This window comes from Bidens hawaiensis, unplaced genomic scaffold (genome assembly GCF_021521415.1).
Source record: "Bidens hawaiensis isolate Kalapana, Puna unplaced genomic scaffold, B.hawaiensis_p1.1 tig00028046_1, whole genome shotgun sequence".
Classification (NCBI taxonomy): domain Eukaryota; kingdom Viridiplantae; phylum Streptophyta; class Magnoliopsida; order Asterales; family Asteraceae; genus Bidens; species Bidens hawaiensis.
The window spans coordinates 75,262-81,977 of NW_027494558.1; the positions used below are offsets into that span (position 1 = coordinate 75,262).

At 35.0% G+C, this 6,716-nt stretch overlaps 1 long non-coding RNA gene across 1 annotated transcript; it reads left to right on the forward strand.

Moving 5' to 3' along the window:
* Positions 1 to 330: 330 nt before the first annotated feature.
* LOC143576285 (uncharacterized) lies at positions 331 to 1,253 on the forward strand. Its single transcript, XR_013142918.1, has 3 exons — positions 331 to 444; positions 525 to 624; positions 1,121 to 1,253. It is a non-coding gene; the product is annotated as an uncharacterized LOC143576285 (long non-coding RNA).
* The last annotated feature ends 5,463 nt before the right edge of the window (positions 1,254 to 6,716 follow it).

Here is a 6,716-nt window from a genome sequence, read left to right on the forward strand (position 1 = left end):
TATTTTTTTGCTTATTATGTTGTATGTGTTTGTTATTACATTTATTTGTTGTTCTTATATTATAAGACATGTGGTCCGATTCAAAACATTCGTTCATGTCAATCTTCATAGATACATTTAGTTACAACCCTTTATTCAGTTGTCGAGGTATTTTTTGTTACCTTTTTGTTTATATATTGTATGTGTTTGTTAGTACATTTATTTGTTGCTCCTATATTATAAGACATGTGGTCTGATCCAGATCATCTGTTCATGCCAATCTTCAGAGATTCATTTAGATACAACACACTGTGAATGTTGCAGGTCTTGTGATTAACGTTGTTGTAGCAGTTCGTCTGGTGGGGTTTAGCTTATTTGTGTGAATCATGGACGCACTAGGTGCACTTGCTCTAGCCACTGAACCACCCACGGATCACCTCATGGAGTGAACCCAATTGGCAGAAGGTAACAAGTTTGGTTGTGAAAATTTGTTATCAAATAACAATATTTGTTGATTAGGTAACCAATTATTTGTTTGGTTTTAGGTAGACAGGTGCTATAAACATACTGCATATGATGTGATTTACCGCAACTTGAATTAGAGCAATCACCTGCAAAGGAAGTGCACGAAAGGAGACCTATCAGGCCAGTTTAATAAAAAATCATTATATTATTCGAGTTTTCGTTAATATTTGAAATACTATTTTTAAGTATTTTTATTAAAATCGAAATTTTTATAATATTGTGATGTAATTTTTCAATTTAAAAAATTATGTTATTCTCGTACATGGTGAAAATTATGTCTTCGAATGATTTTGGTAAATAGGCAAAGGGTCAAGGTTACCAATTTTTATTAGTCTGTCCGGGTTATTGTTTTTAGTAAACGGGGCTAGGGATGTAAATGAGCCAAGCCATTATATGTTCTGGTTTGGTTCATTTAAAATTTGAGCCAAGCTTATCTGAGCCAAGCTGAGCGGAGCAGAGTCGGTTTTTTTTATGTTGTCTAGCTCAAAATGTTCGTGAACGTCCGTTTAAGTTCGTTTAATTATGTTCTTTTACTTATATTTGTTTGTTTTTGTTGTTTTATATTTGTGAAAAACTGGCCGAAGGTCAATTATTCGAATACATTTGCTATATGTAGGATCTGTTATGGTTTGGATAGAGCTTTTAGTTGTCATAGTCATGAGTTTGCTGAATGCAAGATTCGTATGGTAGTATTCCCTCTTGTCACGAGACTGAATGAACATCAACTGATAGAGAAGGAAATAGAGGCCAGACTTAAGGTAAGTCAATCTTTTTTATTCTTTTTTCAAAGTAATTTTGACTCTATTTATGTATTTGTTTATTATTTTCCTCATCATATGCAGCTTTTTGAATTTCATTGGTCAAAAGGTGAACCATTAACAGTCAATGGTGTTATTTCAACATCTTCATGGTTTAGTTAGGTGCTGATAGTTTTGTCACTTTGTGGCATGCTTTTTTGTTCTAATATGTACGTGTGTATGTAAATATTACAATTTTTTTTTGTAAAATATGGCTGGTTGTTCTTTTTTTAAATGATCTCTAAACACTTTTGTGTATGCACATTGAATACTTGTGTTTTCCTTACATTGTTGTATAGCAAGTCATTTTCAGATTGCATCGCATCGCGCGGGTTTCCTACTAGTAATGAAAATACAAAAATATGTTTATTACTTACTTGTGTTTCAGTTTTATACGCCGCTATATGCGAGCGATTTTGCTCAGTACAGGTTATACTTTTTCGCATACTAGCTCTGGATGGCGTTTTGGAACTGGTTCTCCCGAGGTTGCGGCCGCGAATGAAATGTTATACGGTCGCTCGATTGATACACAGCTGGTGAAGATTCTGCATACAAACCAGGGGAGTAACCCGTTCTCTGTTTTACTTTTAATTACTTTAAGTTTTTATTTTTATTTTATTTTATTTCTTTTCTTTGTTCTCATCGAGGACGATTTCGTTCTAAGTGTGGGGATAGGAATTTATTTTACTTAGTTGCAAAAGAAAAATAAAAAAAAAAGTTTTAAAGAAAAAAAATGTCCCTTGAAAATTGTTTTTCTTCTACGTTAAGCAAGAAATGATATAATTACCTTTGTGCTAACGAACTCTCGGAACTTTTGAAAAATATAATAATAAAAGAAGAGATGGTTTGCATATCTGATTTGGGATGTTTCGGTAGGCCCAACTAGCTTTGATAGTCCTCTTTTTCAGATTTTATATATATAATAATTTGAAAAACGGTGAAACCGAATTTCGATGCTTAGGGAGGATTACCATAATCTAAAAACTTTGAGATGGTAATACTTAAATGCACTCAAACCAACACACCACCGCATGTCCATCTTTTACGAGCTTAGAAATAGTTATATATTTTAGGGTGATATAAAAGATTGAAAAAAAAGTATGTTTCGAAAGTTATGTGTATTATCAAAAGTTGTTCAAGAAAAGCAAATGCTTGTGAAGAAATTTATGTATTGTAAAATGACAAAGAATCATTCTTTAAAGTTAGTAAAAGAGGCCAAAGATGCACATACTAGACAGGACTTAGAGTTTACACGTTGCTAAGGGGATAATGACTCTGAGGTTATCGATATTGGGGCTCGAAGGTTCTTAGTCAATAAATATGAAATTAGGAATTTATAGGACAAAGTCCAATAATATTTAGGAATAGTTCGTATGATCTTCACATGACAATTCATCCATCAAATTTCACCGAGTGCATTGAATTAGTACCATCAACGAGTCCTTAGCTTATGGTAATTTGTCGAACCAGTTTGCTTCGACTCCAGTCTTCTAGCTCTCTTTTTTCTGAGATGGGGTAGGTGTAGCCTTAATTTTTTAACTTAAAACGTTTAATGCAAAAGGGGGGCTTGATTGGCTGGTGGCTGGGTTTAAGTGGACAACAATATCGGCAATCGTGGTCAATATGTTGAGCTGTTTCCTCTGCTTTAATAATGATAAATAATATGAGAGTTTGTTATTTTTCACTTGGTTATGATCTTGTGTAGATTTCTTTTTCAGGTTCGAAAAAGTCTTAAGTGTGGGGATGTTTGATGTGTTGTAAAGCACACCTATTTTCCGTACTTTTATTTTCACGTTTTAAGTGCTTAATCGTGTAATAAATCATAGTTATGGCTTGTTTTTATATGATCTTACAAAGTTTAATAATTGTGTCGGTTATAATTTTTCCAAGAGAAAAGGTTCGGGTTTTTGAAGACAAAAAAGGCCTTTATGATCAAGTTTGAAGACTACAACTCAAAACCCGACCCAAGCCCGTTAAAGGAAATCCTTTTATGCACTAATATATTATAACACAAAAATAATAAAAAAACCCTAGCACCAAAAAATATATTTCCGATCGGCATTATTGCAAAAGAAAGGAAAACTTATAATTTTTAGGTGGTGTTGGTCAAAGTGTACGTAGAGAACAAAACATCAAGAGTAAATTAATATAATTTTGTTCTTGGGGGTTTAGGAAGAATCGTAGCAGCAACAAAACATAAAAAAATATATTATAACTCCTCCTTACAACCTGCCGATCGGACCAAGCAGCCAAGACAAGAAGAAACAAAAATAATTTTTTGCATTGTGCTGAGCCAAGAGAATAAAAAGACCATAAGGGAGGTTTTGGACACCGGCTAGGGTGATTTATTAATCAATAATCTCAGCCCCAAACAATAGTAAACATTCATAAATTTTGTGCTCTCGTTAGTGTTTATAACTCTTTTGTTTTTGAACTTTAAACTTGAATTCTTTTGCAATTGATTTAGGGTTTGAGTTGTTATTGACTATCATTGATTGCTGAATGATTTTAATTATGTTTTTGATGATTAACATGATGTTTATTAAGAGTTATACCGGCTGTCTAAAAATCATGTTAGGCTAAACTTGATAGTTCTACCTAGGTTAGATGAATATTGTTAGGTTTTAGTGAGTTTTATGGATTGTTTGATCATCATGACTTGATTTGTTAATGAAAGTTTGGTTTAATATTGAACTAGGTTGTGTTTAGTGGTTGTGATTTTATTAATTATACTCATAAACCCCTTGCTTTGATTGATTGAATTAGTTTTGATTGATAATTGCTTGTTTGACTCTTTACTTTGTGTTTAGAGATTGTTTGCGGGAAGTACAACCGTAGGGTTTAAGTGTGTGTGTTAATTGATTAGATTCAGCGGGTAGGCACCTTCTTAGAGACCGAGAGGTGATAGGAAGTAAGGTCGTCTCATATCTTTTACGTGTTAGGATTAGGATCGCGCGAGAGCGGGTTCGGTTCTTGTCGGGTTTGGGTTTGTGAGCGATTAGTTGATCTAGTTTAAGGTAAACCAAATTGTTCCTCTATCCTTGGTTGCATAGTATTCGTTTCCATTAGGGTCGTGTGTCGGTGAGACCGAGAGGAGAGTCGACATTAGAACACTTTAGCAACTCGTTTCCGGTTTGTTCTTAAAATCAATTAAGTGTAAGTTAGAGTTTGTTGGTGAGACCGAGAGGTGATCTAGCTTTCTTGAGTGAACCTTAGTTGTGTCATCCTTATATACCGGTGTCATAAGATTATTCAATTCATTAGCTTGTTATACCTTCAATATGATTCTTACCTAGGTAGACGTTTTCTCCATTGCCAGACATAATCATTGAGTTTCGTAAGTTTTTCGTCACGTTAAGTTAAATTAAGTTAATTAATTTAGTTAAAGTAAGTTAGCTCAAGTAGTTAATTATTAAAAATCATTTAAAAAATATTATTCTTAGGAAGGCCTTGTCTAGGGTTTAGTTTTCATAGGCGTTTTCACGTGTTCTCGTGTTCGATACTCGGACTTCCTTAGTTCTATACAACTTAAGATCGGTACACTTGCCGGTTGTGCGTGGATCATTCATTAGGAGTTTCGTTTTCAATTTAAATTTAAAGCTTAGTTGTGAGATCCATAGAAAGAGCATTCATTAGACACACATCAACCGGCTCCACTTGTACCCTCGTTTCCACCTAGTAGCTTCACTCGAATATCCTTCTTCTTATGACTCACCTTACCACACCTCCAACATCCTTCATCAAGCGTCTTATATGCTGAATTTCGCCACCTTTTGCCTCCCTTCCTTTCCAATAAATTGGTTTCGTTTCTTTAAATCGCCCTCCTTTTCAACCAAGTTAAGAGTTTTGACGCGTTTCCATTTTCCCTTTCAATTTCACGGATTCTTAAATCCTAATAGATTCTTCAATCCTAATATGGCTACCTAATTGGACCAAACTTAATTCTTTCTTTTGGTGTTTCAAGGTATGCTTAAAAACCTTCCATATAATGAGGCAATTTGTCAATGATACTAGAAACTAGCATTAACTCATCTATGTGCATCTTGTGTTGTTCAAATTGACCAAGAATGTGTTGCAACTCAATAAATTGATCTATAATTGGCCTATTATCTAACATTTTGAAAGAGTTAAAGTTACTTACTAGAAACTTTTTACTATATGCGTCTTTTGCCATATAATTGGTTTCTAAAGATACAAATCCTTGGCACACTCAACATGTTGTGTGGCATCCCACATCGGTTGAGAAGGAGAACGAAGCATTCTTTATAGGGAGATGGATACCTTCTCCAGCATAACGCGTTTTGAGTGCTTAATGGTAGTGGATTATATAAGAATTCCACAGTTAAGCGTGCTTAGGTGGAAGTAGTATTAGGAAGGGTAACCTCCTGAGAAGTCTTCACTTAGGCAACCAAAAGCAAATATGTGAGGCAATAGTGGTAAGTCTTGACCAAATCAGACAATATTATGGTGCGACTGTTACTGGGCTGTTACAAGTTGGTATCAAAGCATGAGTTTAAGAGATTTAAACATCCTTAATTCTTAGACTCAAACAGAGAATGTGACTGAAGAATGGATGCCAATGTGAATAGTCGTATGCCACTCGAGCAAGCTAGTGAATCGTAGAATATACGATTGAATCTTATGATAGAATATGATTAAGGTATGAATGAAAATATGTGTCAAAGTACACGATTAAGTTCGCGTGTTAAAATATATGTTATATTGTGGATTATTATGGTTTGAATTATTGTGAATGTTAGCTTAATTGCTAGAGATAAGGTATAATGAATGTTTATAGTATGATTGTATGATTAAGGTGAGCAAGTTGTAGAATTTAGCACAAGTGTGATCACAAAGAGAAGTGTGTAGGACAATGGGAGTAACGTGATTAGTTAATTACAAGAGGCCACTGACACTAACTACTTACCTTACAAGTATTGTACTAAGTAATTCTCGGAGTGATAGCGTTTGTGTTTCTTTTTAGAAGTGCATCATTGGATGGTATCAGAACCTGGGCCGAATCGGTGGTGTCAGGTCCCGCGAGGATACTGGACCCTTAAAGGGGGTGGACTATGACATCCAACATCGTTTGGGGAGGAGAAAGAGGCCTTCTTTATATGTAGATGGATACCTTCCCCATCATAATACGTTTTGGGCGCTTAATGGCAGTGAATGAGAGAAGAACTCCACAGTTCAGCGTTCTTAGGTGGAAGTAGTATCAGGTTGGGTGACCTACTAGGAAGACTTCACCAGGGACAACAAAAGCAAATCCGTTAGCCGATAGTGGTACATCCCCACCAAAGTGGACATATGATGGTTCGGCGGTAGCTGGGCGTTTACAGTAAGATCGGCTCGTTTAGTATGTTAAATCTAGCTAAATTGGGTAGAACGAACTAATAGAGGATCGAACCTTGT